Below are 17204 nucleotides of genomic sequence, written 5' to 3'. Positions count from 1 at the left end.
ATTACGATTGTATAACAAAATGGAAGAAAAATAATGAGAAGAAAAATAATCTAGTCTGTGGTTACTTTCGAAATTTCCACGTATGTGACTTCAGATCGACTGGTTAGTTCCGACATCGTGTGTTAGAGGCGCTACTGTCGCCAGGTTTTCATTTTTCCGCTGAGTTTGCGGTCTTATATATTCTAGTCTGTGGCTGCTTAGCTGTGTTCCCCCACTACCAGTTGCAGCCAGTTAGACCGCGCTCCAACGTACAGTCGCGTCACAATAAATTCACTGACTTTACTTTCAGGACAAACCTGGTATATTTTAAGTTAGTTTAGAAATTTTTTATTTATGATGGTTTCTGCGTTACATGCTACGTTGTGAAGGGACATGTCGGTAACACTGATAATGAGGAGAGCTGTCACCAAATTTCATATCAAAATGCATGTTTCTACCTTTTTAAAGTTCATATCTTGAAATTAATACAAACTAAATGAATGTCGTTATATAATTAGGTGTTCTGAAGCTTTTAGGAGCTTGTATAGTGCAGAAAAAGGATATGGTTACCTGTTTCATGGAGTATGTTTTCAAACAACGTCTGCTTTTTTCTGTATCTATAAGCTGAAATCGATTGTACTGAAAGCAGAACAAGAGTTATTAGCGATAACAAAATAAAAAAAAATTCGTTTAAATGCTATAATAAGCCAATTAACCAGGAATAATTACTAAGGGTTTAAAAGCTATTGTTTCGGAACATATTTTTTCTTCTAATGTACGCATTGAAAACATTTGCAGATGCTCTTGATTAAAAGAAGAAAAGAAGGTGAAGAGTTTTAATCTGCTACGCCAAGTTGAATTGTTCTGTGCAAGGATTCAAATGGTACGACAGCGTAAGGAATGCGTAAACAAATCGTAAATATAATTCTTCATAAAAGTTAACAAGGTAAAGATTGAAAACTAGAATAAAATAAACTGCGCATTGTCTTGTACTTTCTTTCATTGTGTGAAATCTTGTGTTTTATTAAATTATATTATTGTTGGTGAATATTCAAAACAAGGAAATGAAATCAATAAATTTAAGGAACGATAGCTTCTCTAGATACAGGTAATGAATTTTCGTTGCAAAATATTTCTTTTAAGAAGGTAAATAAATAGAAGATTCAGGCAAATGTGATGCGATTAGATTTTCAGTCTAGCATCCCTAGTCATGCCTTATAAGCTAAAGGTGGCGAGCGATAGATGAAACTATAGTTCATTCCAGATAAGCTGAGACAAGATCAAAACAAGTTTTCTATACATGACGTGCACCCACGTGGTCTGATAAACGTGGATCTCGATGTTTCCGCCATTAATTCCTGCACGCGGAGATATAGAATAAATGTAAATACATCTAAAGAATTAATTATTAATAATAACTCCACATAATTTAAAATAATTTATCTATTAGTGAGATAAGTAACACATCTTTTAGTATAATAGTGACTTCAAGTGAACAATTGTCGTTTTCTTGGTAGTCAGGGTTGTGAAATGGTGTTTCAATTGCAAGCGATGACAGGGTTGGATATTTACTGTTTTCAAGCAATAATTTCAGATTAATATGTAATCTAAGAGCAAATACAATCTACATGGGAAAAGTATCGAAGTGCCAACATGATAAAAGTGGAACTTGAAATGTTAATTAAGAAAAGACAAAAAGATAGGATTTTAACAGGATTGGTTTGAATTAACAACCTTTTCCGAATTAAGTGAAAGAATTGTGGAATTTAACTTTTAGTAAATGAGTACTTATTTCTAGAAAATTCATTTTTAAAAATACGACAAGAGTCAAACTTTTAATACACCCATGTCCAAAATTATTGTCGCATGTCCATAAATATGTTGTTGTAGGAATATAATTTGATAACGAGTTCGCTCGGTATTTCTTACAATGTTAATGTGTGTGTAATTGGCAAGGACATGTATGCGGAAAATTGCATGTCAAAAGAGCAATAAATAAGAACAATATAACGAAAAGAAACTTTTCTTGTCCATTAAGCAACATTTTGTTTTACTCATTCTAATTTTCGTATTTATAATTCTTTTCCTATGAAATTTACCACAAATATACATTTCCCGACTATAAACATAGTATCAGTATTAAAAGTACCCTGCAAAATCATGATCAAATTATATTCTTACAAGAAGACAGTTATAGATATGCGACAATCATTTTGGACATGAGTGTACATAAATAATAAGCAATACGAGCTTTTACAGGCAAAAAATGAGAATGATAACAAAGACAGCAAGATTAGATAGTGGCTTAAAGGAATAGCAATAACTTTCCAACATCAAGTGCAACCGAATTATTTAGATTTTATCTGATATTATATTTTGAAAAAGCTTCCCTTCCTGTCAATATTAGTGAGTTGTTTTCCTCTTCTTCAATAGTAAATAGATGGATAGAGGGGGAGTTTGTTAAGATTGTCTATCAGCTTACCCGGAATGAATAGTAGGTAATAATAATAACACGAGGTAGGAATATAGAATTTAGTACGGATATGAGGGAGAATTCGTAATTTGAAATTTACACAAAAAACTAAAGATTTGAAAGTTTCACCGTAAATCCTAGTTATTATTACCCACATCTCTAAGGTTCTTTGATACATTACTCCCTTATCTATCTTTACTTTCACCTACACAATGGCGTATTTCCCAAAGTGTTGCTTTACTTAAAATGATTTAGATATATAATTTCTTAGCTAGCCTAATGCTACTATCACTGCAAGAGTTGAGACCTCTATCAAGAATAGAACATTGAATTGAAGTAATGTGGAAAGAAGAATACTGGATTTTTTGTTGAAGTTCGACGTCCGTTTTCAGCAACTCGGCTATATGAGAAATGGATTTACAATTTAAGCTGGAATTTAAACAACCAGGAAAAATATATCGCATTTATTAAGCTGAAGAAAAAGTTGTAATTAGATTTCTTTGTGAGATTCTTACTTAATACGAGTTGTTTTGTTTTAATCATTTTATGTATTAAATGTAACAAAACTTGACTGTTTGAAATTTATTTTATTGCTTATATACAATTTGGAAAATAATCATTGTGTATTTTATTATTTAATTGTCAACACAGTTCAGTATGTACTAGTTGTAATCATATTCTTCTAGTTGTGTTAAAACCGTGAGTAAACAGGACTAGCTCGGGAGAGTAATGCTCCCGGAAGTAGAAACGAGAAACACAGTTCTGATTGGTTGGCGTTATCCACTTCGTGCCACGTTGCATTAAAATAGCTGAAATCAAACGCTTTCCCCTGTCGGCCTTCGTGGCCGAGTGGGCTAGCGCTATATACTAGTACTAAAAGTCTCTTTTGACGCGAGTTCAAACCCGGCCCGAGGAAAGTTTTTTTTACTTTTTTTTTTACATTTTTATAACACTTATTAAATTAAAATAATATGAAAATAATACTTAAAAAAGTGATTTATTTATTTTTGTGCAGATAAGTAGTTGTAGTACTTATGCCCTTGTACTCCATGATATAGGGCTCGTTTTGTTTCCCTTTGTACTTCGATATAAATTTTGTGACCGGCTTAAAACAACTGGTTAGGATAGCGCGTAAAACAGCTGGCTAGACTAGCGCGTGGAAAAACGTACTTCCGGGAGTATTACTCTCCCGAGCGGGTCGTGAGTAAACACAGTATCTGTTATAAATATTCTTCAGTTATTTGTATTTTAGTCAAGGATGTTATAAAATAGAGGATCTGCCTATACAATAAAATCGTGATGCCACACGTCACCGTTTCATCACCTCCACTCTGCCCGCTTCGGCCGATAACATCGCAATGTTATGAGCCAAGATTCTCAGAGACGAGAATAGCCAATCAGCCGTGCTGATGCTCGTTTGTTTTCTGCCTTCATTGAGTTAATAGGATGAAAATGCATATGGGCATATAACATCATTGATTATACCTAACATCATAAACATCCCTTATTTTATAACATCATTGATTTTAGTTACACGGATTTCATTGTCCAATTGTTGTTGTTACTTAAGAACGTCAAGAAAACATATTTAACGAGTTCACGTGTCTACTATCGCAGACGAAGTAGTATAATATGAACACAGCAATAATGTGGAAATTGAAACCTGGATAGAAATTTAAGAACCACAAATTTTAAGACAAGAATGAACTCAAATTTGGAAATTCCTATTTGGACACTATTTTAGTTTTACCTTGTTTCAGGTTGTGGTTTCTTCTAAATTTGTACAAATGTGACTAAAAGAATGTTGTGACCTTCCGCCTAGGATTCAAGAACATTTATATATAATTTTAAGTTGATACGTCTAACAGTTTCGGAGATTCAGTGAAAGGCGAAAAATGTTTAAGTCTATTTTTTCTTCATTAGGATTTCCATTTCACAAAACTCCGTCTTATTCTCTGTCTAGGATCTAACAGGGAAATATACAAATTTTCAAACTCTTATTCCTAATACAGCTCAAAGATTGATGAAGGACGAAAATACTTTGAACGTCCTTTTTCCCGTTTAGATCTCGCATTTTGCCTAGGCTTCATTTTTCATTTTTGTCTAAAGTCTAGGGTTCAAAGTCAATACAAGAAGCCATTTGTACAAAATTTACAGTTCCTAGACCCAATCGTTTCGGAGGTCAGCTAATGTGTGTGAATCAGTGGAGATGCATTATATATATATATATATAATGTATATTGTATATCAGACTAGTATTAATTCTATTGAAAATGTTTTAAATGATAAACCAAGGTTAATAAAAAAAAAGTATTTTGCTCATTTCAATAGTAGGATAACTACTACATGGTATCTTAGTAATGCTAGTGTCATTGCCGATATCAGTTACGAATCGTGGTACGACGTTTAATGTTGCATAAGCGAGCACCAGCAGTTACTTTGTAACGACTTAGCTAATTCGCTCCTCCACTTTATCAAGCGTTGTAGTTCTGTACGAAAGTAAACCCCAAGCATGAAACATGTTTTCATTTATCCAAAGGCTTTTTTTTAAAAAAAATTAATCTTCATACCAAGAAAGCAGCATTTCCCCATAATTCAACCAATGATCACAGTCTTCCGCCGATGATTCATTGTGGTAACGTGGATTCCGTTCAACGGTTCCTTCACTTCAGAACAGTTCAGCTTGTGTGTCAGGTTAAACTACTTTTCTGTCTTTATGGATTCTGGGGTATTTCACTTTAACATTTCCCTCTGTCAGAATTTTGAAATGCGAACTCATCTTCAAATATCTGCTGCAGAACTTATGTTTATTAGATTCAATTGTCAGTTGCTTGTTCCTTTGCATCAACGAGGGCACCAGGTCCTTTCACCACCATATTTGTACTTGGTAAACGAACTGATATACTTCGACCTGTGGTGCCAGCTGAATTGCTCAGGCAGGTTAAACGTTTTACCATGCTCGATCACTGATAACGGCAACGACATTAGTGAGATCACAAGGTTAAACATTTCATCTCTATTTTCTGCAATGCCAAAATAAAATATCATGTCATAAACTCTAGCATTGCAAGAAACAGATACTTTTTGTTTAGTTAAAATTGATTAAGGGTTTAAAGATTACATACTGTGTTTAATAACGAGTTAATTTCTTCCTAGGTTGTGTATATTAACCTCTCGGTAGTTTAAATATTTAAATAATCTTTCTCCAATGTCCTACAAATTTGAAAACTCACTTCGCGTTCTAATTGTCCTTTATGAATACTTTTAAGTTCATTTGTCAGTGATCAACCAGGAAACTAGTTTAATAGAGCTGTCTCTACTGGTCTATTGACTAGGGCCTGCTCCTTTGGTGCACGTAATCCAAGATTATATTTCTGATGGGAGAGTATTAAAAATTTCACTTCATTACGATGATTCAAATTTCGCCTTAAACTGGAAGTGCATGTCTCGCGTAGCACTGGAAGTTGAAAAGGGGCACTACATTTAAACAAACTAATCTTGTACGCAAAGCTAAGCCATTAAATAACCATGCATTCAAAGGTTTAAATTTCTTTTCACTTTATAATTGAACCATTTTCCCGCTTAATATCTTGATTTACAAAATTATTCCTGTTGTCTCCTATTAAAAACTAAAAAAAAAAAATATTGTTTATTCCCAGCTAACGACTTCCGTTTCTTATTACTATTTATTTCCACATTTCAGCATATTGTTTGAAAAGTAAGGCATGTGAGAAAATAAAGACTGACGTGTTAAAATCCGGCTCAGTTGTACTAGACTCGAACCGTTGTTAACAGTTTGTATTAAGCGTTCATCTGGAAATGTGAACCTCCACGAATGAAGTATGATCAAGCACAACTATATTCAGAGTTACACTTGTGTAACATGTACGATTTTGATGATACTCTGCTTCAGAATGTGCTATGGATGTGTGTTTACATATGGGGAGGTAAGATAAAATTCTTCTTTTATTGTTACTGGGCTGATCACTAAGGTAATACATGGATTCTAGAGATTATTGAATGATGAAAGAAATGTTTTTTAAAATCGTTTTAGTTTTGTTTTGAGTCTTAGTTATTAAGGGTAAACAACTATAATATTAGAATAAAAGAGATAAACTATATTGTATCTTACGTTTAGAAAGTAGGAAACGAAAATAACTTTTAACATGACGTCGAGTAGTGTAACGTTGCCACTACTGGTAGAAAAAATAATGGTTTAAGAAATGGAAAACGGAAAAACATGCGAAATAGTTTGTAAGTAGATTAACGATATAAGAAGTTTCAGCTGCTCTTCCCGCTTAAACTGTGGAGACTGTGGCGCCGCCTCTCAAAGAAGTTGGGTACTACGAACTACTAAAAGCAAGAACGATTCAAATCATTCAGAGCTTGTGAGTCTGATACAATTAGCCAATAATACACTTAGCTACCGCCAGTAGCAGACGATGCAGTTAGTTACAACTCTAGCCGGTAGTGTCGCCGAATCACTTTCGTTGCATTGTGGGAACGATTTGAATCTCCATTAGGAATATAGAGAGTGGTTTATAAAGATAATCCGTGCATACGTAAGTGTTTTTCATGTACGCTAACAACTTCAGAAGTTGTTTTCGGTCGAGTACCTGCATATAACGTTATTTATAATTTCAGATCTCTCATGCATTGATTAACAAGAGTAAGAGTGCTGCGTTCTAACCATATACATATTGCGTTATGCGGACAATAAATTCGTAATAACATAAAAAATACCGAACTATTGGCGATGTTCTATTTTATTAGGCATGCTTGTGCGAGAGAATATTTCTTAACCAATCGGGAGAGTAGTAGCACTGAGGGTTAGGGCACCGATAACACTGCTGCGGTCTCTATTTACAAGCAATGTGACTTTACTTCTTAGTTCTTAAAAGTAAGTTTGAAATTTCATTGCAAGCGAAGGCAGTAAACTAACAAGTGCGTTAGAGGACGGAAGGTACTCAGCGGAGAGCTATTTACATAAATGTGGTACATAGCTACTTTGGGAAATGTATCAGATCTAATATCAGTTAATATTGTATATAATTGCTTTCCGTATGGTGAATTACACAATAATGACACCGTAATTGTGCTTCTTTTACTGTATTGCTTTAGTTCCATGCGTAGACCTACTAATTAAGATATTTCTACTTATTACGCAAACATTTAAGTTCCTTAGATTTTACTCTCTCTTTGCGAATACATACATTTTATCCGTAAATCTTCGAAATAGTGTCTCCATATTCTTACTCTGCACCAAAAGTTAATACAAGGAAAGAAGTGGTGCACTTGAACAGTATGAGGACCAAAATTTTCAAAATTGAAGAAGCTATTATGTCACTATGAAATACCAACGTATACGGATCACATACGCAGCTGGATATTAACAATATTTCTATTTATTTTGTAATAAACAGTACAAAATAAATAAACTTGTAATAAACAGTACAAAATAAGTACAAATATTATTTAAAAAGTAGTTAAAAAGGAACCAAAACAACATGATAAGTCATCAATTAGCGTTTAGTTCATTTTTCTGGTCGCTGCCTTAAACCTAACTTTTTGGGTAATTCATATTCTGGCCACACTGTAATTTCTATGGATGGCAACACTAAAAATTCTGTTGATTCGTATTTTCGGGTGTAGAATAATATTATCTATTATTGTGGTAAATTACATTTCATTATCTCTTTTTCACTTACGAAAAACGGGCAAAAGAAAAATGGTTAGCTATTGTATAATTTTTTAGTAGTCTGCCCGCTTAATATATTATTTTGTAAGATCACATGACATGAAGTATTGTCTTCCATAAACCATCGAGCTACCTTACCAAAATTCTAACAATACATTACTGACAAACAGCAAGTGTTTTTATCTTTGTTAATTATTTCTAATTACATATTATCTACTTTTCTTTTACTCTTTCATTTTTACTTATTATCAGTTTTTTCTTTTATCATAACAGTGCAAGACAACAAATGATTGTTGCTACCTGAATGACCGTTGCATTCTGCGTGCTAATAGAACAGTGCAGTGGACATGCGAACGTATGTATTCACTGTATCTTATATATCTTATATTCGTTGGTTAATATTTTATATCTAACAATTGTGTCACCAGCTTGTCTGCTAAACGGTGACAAGACCATTGTTAGGAATAAACAAGTAAATATTAAGACATAGAAAGTACATATTTCAGCAGCACAATAGTTGTTTAATAATTGAAGCATCTCGTCGAATAACAGGGTACGGTACATTTCAATGAATTCGTAGAAAACTGGAGAAAACTTGTAGTAGATATATTTAGGGTTGTCATTCGTCCCGGAAAATCCAGGACCGTCGTGGAATCGAGATCTACGTCCCGAAAATATTTCTCGGGAGGCTTAAATATCCCGGATTTCAGCGAAAAAGAAATAAAGGGAATATTATAGTTTGCTTTTTTCCAGCGGCGCAAATCTGTCTTGAACATTGGGGGGACAGGTATATGTATAAAACCATTCCCATGTTTTTTTTATTTTTTTTATTTTTTAGTGATGTTCAAAGTATTTATGAAGTAGAAAAATAATGCTGTGGAGGATCAGGGAAGCAGAGTTGTCTTCAACATTTGGAGGCGGACAGAGTTGAGGCTTATTCTGGGGGACATCAATTTCATCTAACTTTCCTTTGTGACAATCGGACACACATCATCAAATTTCTCCCCCCTCCAAAAAAAAAAAAAACACATTTCAAATCATATTCAGGGAGACAGTCCCCTTCTGTTCCAAGGTTGGAGGGGATGTCCCCCTCATTCCCTCGGGATTTCCGCCAGTGCTTTTTTCACAGGATTAAGGATGTAATTATTCTCTTCAACTTCTGAGTATGGCAATTCGAAAGTTGAAAAAAGACTTGAATACATAAAACATGGATTTAATTCAGTTTACGATCTAACTACTTCGAAATGAACGAAGTATTTGTTTCATTGGCCAGGGACAAAAGGTTTTACTGCTTAATCTTATTGTTATATTTAGTACTCTGATTCAATCTGCCTCTTGCTTTTGAAATATTTTAATCAGTAATCCCTGACCATTCAATTTTCCGCTGAACATTCAGGAAGAAAAATATATTGTTTTAATAATTAACAAAACTGAACAGACAACAATGGGAAAATGTTGGAATATTTTTTAAAAAAAATACAAGTTTATGAGGTGGGGGAAAACGTTTTTTTTTTAATTATTTGTGGCAGATTTCTTTTTGTTTCTTTTAACGCAACAATGGTTACGCGTTTCCGTTGTCCCTTCTGAGCCATCAGTGAAAATGAAATGAAATCTTTGAGTTTTACGTCCCACGGTTATGCCGGTTATGCTAAAGGAGACGGTGATGATGAATGATGAATGAAATGGTGGAATGAAGAAAGTGGGAGGAAACGGGAGAACCCCGAGAAAACCCACGCACACGGTGTTTGTCCACCACAAAGTTCACTTGGCGGGGGCTCTGAGCCATCAGTGTCACAGTGTGAAATCTAGTTTCTTGTTAGTCACTAGAGTGCTCGTCTTGTTACTAGTCTGACTGAGAAACAGTTAATCCTTGACGCTAAAATCCGGAACGCTACCAACACATGAGACACAACGCACTCCAAAACTCACACGAGCACTAACTGTTTCTCAGTGCTCCTGTGAGTTTTGGAGTGTGTTATGTTTCATGCGTTGACAGCGTCCAGGATTTTCATTTTGGAAATATGACAACCCTAAGTATGTTCCTTGACTACAACATTGTTCCGCTCAGAGACCTGTTTGTCAGTACCCTAGTTCTGGCTTTTGAACAATGAAGAAACGAGCCTTTTCCGTATAGTCTATGTCAGTCACGTTCCATACAGCACTTGATTGCACCGCTAACATATGTGTTTTTGTTATATGTAAATTCTAAATATCACATATTTTCCTTTTTTTTTTTTCTAAAAGAAAAAGTAAAATCTTCCTTTCTCTCTCTGGAAAACTTGGCAGCCATGTATAAAACTATTCCGAAGATATGATAAACATTGGTAAAGTTTGAGATACTCCTGAAAAATTATGTAATTACTACCAAACTGTAGAAACATTCATCATAAAGTTTTGGTACAGTTTCTTGCTATTATATTATGCCAGGCAATTATGAAACATGTTTTGACAGATTAACTTAAATCAATCTTCTCTTCCACAGCCGTTGGAACTCTATTCAATGTTTTACGACGACAAGACGGATCGTACAAAGATAGATCCATTTCTATGCCTATAGAGTAAGTATTATTAAACGGATGAAAGGCAATTAAATTATTAACAGTATATAAGCCCGTTTTAAGCTTGAAGAGTAATATAAACTAAATGACGCAAAGCTATAGATGGCACTGGGTACATTGCAAAAAGATAGTGTTAATACAATTAAATTTTGATACAGGCCAGTGGTCCCAGCATGACTAGCTCTTTAGCATGTTATTTTAACATCAAGAGTTTGGTTTTGCGGTTAACACAGACCTGGTATTATCGGTCTGAGACAGAGTCGGTGTTGAGTGGTGCTAAAGAACTATGAAGATGAATGAAAGAGTAGGATATTTTGATACAAGTCAGTGGTACCAGCATGACTACCACTTTAGCATTTTATTTTAATACCAAGGGTCCGTTGTTGCGGTTAACACAGACCTGGTATTATCGGTCTAAGACAGAGCTAGTATTTAGTGGTGTTAAAGAACTAGGAGGATGAATGAAAGAGTAGGACATTTTGATACAGGCCAGTGGTCCTAGCATGACTATCTCTTTAGCATGTTATTTTAACACCAAGGGTTTGGTGTTGCGGTTAACACAGACCTGGTATTATCGGTCTGAGTCAGAGCCAGTGTTGAGCGGTATTAAAGAACTAGATAGATGAGTTAAGGAACTCGAAAAATAAACAGCACCAGGGTATTCTTTTAAGATTTACCTTGTGTTGTTAGTAACATCCTGGCTAGCATGTTGAACACAAACCTATGTGATATTAATCTTGTTAACCGCGTCACTCACCAGTGATTCGAGGAATCTTTCATTTGCTAAGAACAATGATTTAACAAAAGTGTTATAGCCGCTTCCAAATCCTATGTATCAAATGGATTCAGCTTTATTGTAATTGTTAGAGTGCATCTTGTCTTGCAGAGATGTGATAAATATCTAAGTAACAACACTGAAAAATTGCATTTTTATTTTCAGTTATGAACAAAGCTTTAAGAGCATATTTGATGTATATACCAAGTAACGAAAAGTATATTTTTAGTAATATTTCATGCGTAATAGTGTATCACATTTTCTAACTATTGAGTAAACTGGAAAATAATATTTCATGCGCAATCGTGTATCACATTTTCTAACTTTTGAGTAAACTGGAAAATCAAGTTGAACATTCCAATGTAATGACACATACCAAACAACCTTCATCTGCCATCTGGAGGTACATTTCCGAAATTAGACTACCTACATACTGTTCTGTGGTCCGATCCCAAGCCATTTGATCTAATAACTCAATTTCAACCAAAGTCACGCTTATCATTGTCTTTCCCAGTGCCTCAAGTTTTCGGTTATTTCAACCCATAAAGACTGCAAAATTGTGCAAAGCCAAAAATATTTGACACCGAGTTTGATTACTCTGCTGGTCATTTTCCTATGCTCTTCTTTCATTCAGAAAGTGCCGATGCCAAATCGCAACATTAAAGTTCCTGTTTCTGTTTCTTGGACTATATTCCGTTTTTCGTAATCACTTGCAAGTAACCCCCCTCCCTTGAGGTACTAAAAATTCAAACTGTGCAAACTTTAATTATAGATATAGATGTAACACACAATTGATTGAGTTTCATTTGTAATGGACACCTGTTTTTTTAATGTCTAAATGCCTAACACATCAGTATGGGCTCAACCGTGCTCTGAACACAAAATAATACGAAACCAGCTTCTATGGGACATTCTTCTTAGCATTGCTAGAGTAACTCATTTGAAAGCAAATCTTGTATCTTCTTCCAATTCATCAATCGTTGCATAACATTGTGCTGCAACAATATTCTTGATGAATCCCCACAGCGAATTGTCACAAGTTCTTAAGTCCGGGCTTCGAGTTGGCCAGTCAAGTAGAGAGGGCAATGAAGGCGATGGTAGGCCAATCCAGCGTCCTGGAAACTTTTAATTGAGATATTCTCGAACTGAAGTGACAAAACGAGAAAGCATTGCATCTGGCCGAAACTAACATGTCCCCTTGACCCCTTGGGTTTCCAAACAGCGAATGAACACTTTCTTAGCATATCAAGAATCAATGTTGGTTAACAGGTCCATTATAAATATATGGACCATAAGTTTGTTTACTGTCGACGCCAGCCCATATCATGACATGGAGAGGGTTGTTCTCAATCTCCTCATAAAAATAAGCGTTTTCCGTAAACCAGAAGAAACTTTTCTTGCTCAGGAGCTTTGGTATATGCCACATTCATCACTAAAAATGATTTTCCACTTTACTGGATAATTTCAAACACCTGAAGAAGTGAATTGCATGCCTCCTGCCTTCGGTTTAAATTGTTGTCAGATAATTCTTGAACAAATTTCGGCGCGATATGGTTGTAATTTTAGCTTATGTTTCACGTGTTTGCGCAGAGTTCACTCGGAGAATACTAAGTTCCTCGGATTATTTGCGAGTTGACTTCATTGGTGATCTTTTCACTTCTCTACATTGTTCCTCTCTTGTTGAAAGTCTACAACTTTCAAGTAAGTTTCTAAGTTTTTCGGAGTAGCCCCGCATAGTGTAATCGCTAATGCTCTCACCTTTGGTGCGAGCGATTAAGGGTTCGATTTCCGGTGAGGACACTCGGTTGAAAAGATGTAACAGCTTTTTCAGGTCAACTGTCCTGAGTGAGGTTTTATTTTTTCTGAATTTTTCTCATTCACAGGCAAATTCTAGAATGGAACCTAACATACAGGTCCCAGTCCGCTTCCTTCTCTTCCCATTCTTTTGCTTCTTTTCTTTTCCCCGGATAGTGTGCTCGCCGAGAGACGTTATCCCTCGGACGTGCCGAACTTAAGACCGTATATGCCCTGTTGTCTACGAGGGGGTACCCAAAAGAAATCAGATTGAAAGCCCGCGACCTTGTAGTAGAGAGTTCTCTTAGGTGGATCTAGTAATGAACTTCCCAAATCTATTGCCCAAGCGGCGTTTGATCGTAGTGTTATTTTTCTCAACTGTTCTCGTTTGCCACCTGCGAAATCCTTATAGCAGATTTAAAGGGACAAAAAATATGTTTAAAATTTTGCTTCCTGTTTGAAAACTCGGCAACGGAACCTTACCAAATGTTTCAACAGAGTTTCAAGAAGGATATTATGAGCCGCTCACAAGTTTTCTAGTGGTATGGGTGCTTTAAATTGGTGAGATGGATATAAATCATGCACCTTTTTGACGCTATTCATTATCTCAAAACGACGAGAACATTGAAAAAACCCGCCAAAGGAGGATCTGTTGAGAATTATAGAAATAAAGAAGACTTCACTTCACATTCGGAAAAAGTATTAAGAAAAGATTTCATAAAATCATTTCCGACTTCTGTGAGCAAAGAAAATACCAAGGATTAAAAACCCATAAAATGCAATATGGGAGTCAAGTGCAATTTGTGTTTCACATTTGCCTTCGATGTGATTTTGGAGTATGTACTCAAGACTTTACATAGAACTGTTCAAAGTTTACGAATACCTTCTTACATTGCGTGTAACCCAAGTATCATATGAACAGTCTTTTCTTAAAGCTTAATACATAAATACCAGACTTCATTCAAGACTTATTCATGAACTTGAATTCAGAAAGATACATTTTGGCCAAAATCGACAACAGACAGAACACAGAAGATTTTGGCAAACTTAAGTTATTTTGGAATAGCCTTTAACTGTAAATATAATAAATAAAAGTCTTTATCGCTTTTTTAAGAAGTTTTTTTTTATTATATTAAGTTTTTATTTGAGCTTGAGGTATTATTATTTAAATTACAGTATATTTCTTATGTGATAGTTAAAATCATGTGTGTTTATAGAAGTAAAATGAGATTTCTCTAGGAACAGATATCTATAAACGATATAATACTGACTAGTATGGCACCCTCATAACATCGCTGCCACTTCCCTTTACATGAAGCCTGTGCATCCCAGGCTGATTTCATATCCGAACAATAGTATTTCTTACTATATTTTACCCTTTATGCTGTATGGGAGTAAGACGTTGAAACCAGAAGTCGTAGTATCAGGTATAGAGCGAAAACGGTAAGAGATGAAACATATTTTTCCGATATGGATTCTAGTCCCAAGGGTGTATACAGTTCTACAAGTAACCGAATAATGTGCAACATGGATGAAATACGTCTCTTGCATGGGAAATATGCTTTCAAGGAATAGAGTTACAGCAGCTAATTGTTTGGAGAAAAGTATATTAAGATGTTGCATAAAAATCTAATCCTACTAGACAAGAATCCGATCACTCCAACTAGTGATTCACTGGTAAAAAGACAATAGTCTTCCTCGAACTAGATGTATCCTGATTATCTGATTAACTGGTAGGGAAGTAATGAGCTTCCTCGAATCAGGTGTGTTCTGATTATCTGATTAATTGGTAGGGAAGTAATGACCTTCCTCGAATCAGGTGTGTCCTGATTATCTGATTAACTCGTAGGGAAGTAATGACCTTCCTCGAGTCAGGTGTGTCCTGATTATCTGATTAACTGGTAGGGAAGTAATGACCTTCCTCGAATCAGATGTATCCTGGTTATCTGATTAATTGGTAGGGAAGTAATGACCTTCCTCGAATCAAGTGTGTCCTGATTATCTGATTAATTGGTAGGGAAGTAATGACCTTCCTCGAATCAAGTGTGTCCTGATTATCTGATTAACTGGTAGGGAAGTAATGACCTTCCTCGAATCAGATGTATCCTGGTTATCTGATTAATTGGTAGGGAAGTAATGACCTTCCTCGAATCATTCAATCAGATTTAACCTCATTGTATGATTAACTGATAAGAAGATAATATCCTTCTTCGAGTCAGGCGTATCCTAATTATCTGATTAACTTGTAGGAATACCATAGTCTTCTTTGAATCAGGGTATCCTGATTATCTTATTAACTGGTAGGAGGGAAATAGTCTTCCTTAAATCAGCCGTTATGTTATCCTGAAATCAGGTGTATCCTGATTATATTATTAACTGGTTGGAAGATAATAGCCTTTCTCGAATCATATGTTACCTAATTATCCTCTTCATCCAGGACTGGATGCCGGTGGAATCATGAAGCATATTCTAAGGTATCAAACGTAGTCGACCCAAGGCAAATTCGCTGAGTTTGCTCATCATCTGAAACTCGTCTCTAATCACTGATGAGACTGTGGCAAGGTTTACTTTCTACGGCGATTAACATTTAATAGTTCAATACATCGTCATCTCTAATTTACTCCCCATAAGTCCATTATTGAAAGATATGAAAGTAGATTTAGTTCCTTAGGGAGCTCATACTATCACAGTACTAAGGTTGAAATTATATTATGCAAAAATAAATAAAAAGTGTATACTTCTAGGAAACAAAATACTTAATTCTATTCAAATATTTGTTGTTCTTTATTTTCAGTATATGATCACCAGATGATTACAGAAGACCCTGGATGACGGATTGAGACTCTGAATTTGCAAATATACGTTGCGTAACTCCAAAATATACCTGAAATACATTTAACCTACATGTTATAACATCCTATACACTGTACATTGTTCCTCTTCGATGTAATAACACATTGTTTCAAGTATTCCACAAAATTAAAGTTTAAAATATAAAATTGTATGCAGTTTGTGTGTTATAAGAAATATTTGACTAGATTTCTCTAATATAAAATAAAACTTATTCTATTCCCACCGAAAGAAGACAACTGAAAAGCGTTGTGCGATTGCTGCCATTCAAAACAGGATGAACGCAGAAACTTGTTCAAGTATTTAACAAAAATGCACATTTTGCAACTAATAAGATATAGTGTGATCAAAATCTTAGGACTATTAATAGCTTAGTAATTCATTTAGCTGGTGAGGAAGTAGGTACTTATATGTTGCATTTACAAGTACCTTAATGTAGCTTTGGCCGTGATACGATTTCCTATTTCACACTAGTAGCTTGTAAACATAAAATACATGTTTGTACACTGTACAGAAATACTCCACCAGCGGGAAATACCTATGTAATATCTAATAGTCATCACTCACGGAAACCCACTGATTTTAAGCGTCTCATGACACTCATAATGGTTTCAGACTAGTAACCCTAAACTTGTAAACATAAATACAACTGTGCTACGTAGAATGTGCGGAAATATTTCACAGCCGTAAATTGATTAATACAGTCTTCTTTCATGTGCACTCCCCCGTGGTGGTTCAGTGGTAGAGCGTTCACCTCTGGTGCATGGGGTTCTTTCGATCCCAACTCGAGCCAGATGAGCTTTGCGGTGGACAAACACCGTATGCGTAGGTTTTCCCGTTTCCTCCCACTTTCTTGATTCCAACATTTCATTCATTTTTCATCATCATCGTCTCCTTTACACTAGCCTACATAGACTTAAAGATTCCATTTCAATTCATTTCCATGTGCACTTTCTCCTTTCAACTGTAAAAGTAACATCTTACTCATGGACTATTGTAAACATGCAACCAGAAATATTCCAGAAATTACTGAAACACAATAAAGCTAGCTTTAATTTTGACATTCTGCTTTTAAAA

General features: G+C 35.1%; 1 long non-coding RNA gene across 2 annotated transcripts; it reads left to right on the top strand.

The window, feature by feature from the left end:
- The first annotated feature begins 948 nt into the window (after positions 1-948).
- Positions 949-16268, top strand: LOC145676127 (uncharacterized). Of its 2 annotated transcripts, none has more exons than XR_014129300.1 (5): positions 949-1087; positions 6156-6399; positions 8424-8505; positions 10633-10708; positions 16072-16268. It is a non-coding gene; the product is annotated as an uncharacterized LOC145676127 (long non-coding RNA). The 2 variants fall into 2 exon arrangements; XR_014129301.1 differs by lacking the exon at positions 949-1087 and adding an exon at positions 1212-1362.
- Positions 16269-17204: the final 936 nt, after the last annotated feature.

This window comes from Thermobia domestica, chromosome 18, assembly GCF_964235325.1.
Source record: "Thermobia domestica chromosome 18, izTheDome1.hap1.1, whole genome shotgun sequence".
NCBI classification, from domain to species: Eukaryota; Metazoa; Arthropoda; class Insecta; order Zygentoma; family Lepismatidae; genus Thermobia; species Thermobia domestica.
This window is presented reverse-complemented; position numbering and strand designations above follow the sequence as displayed.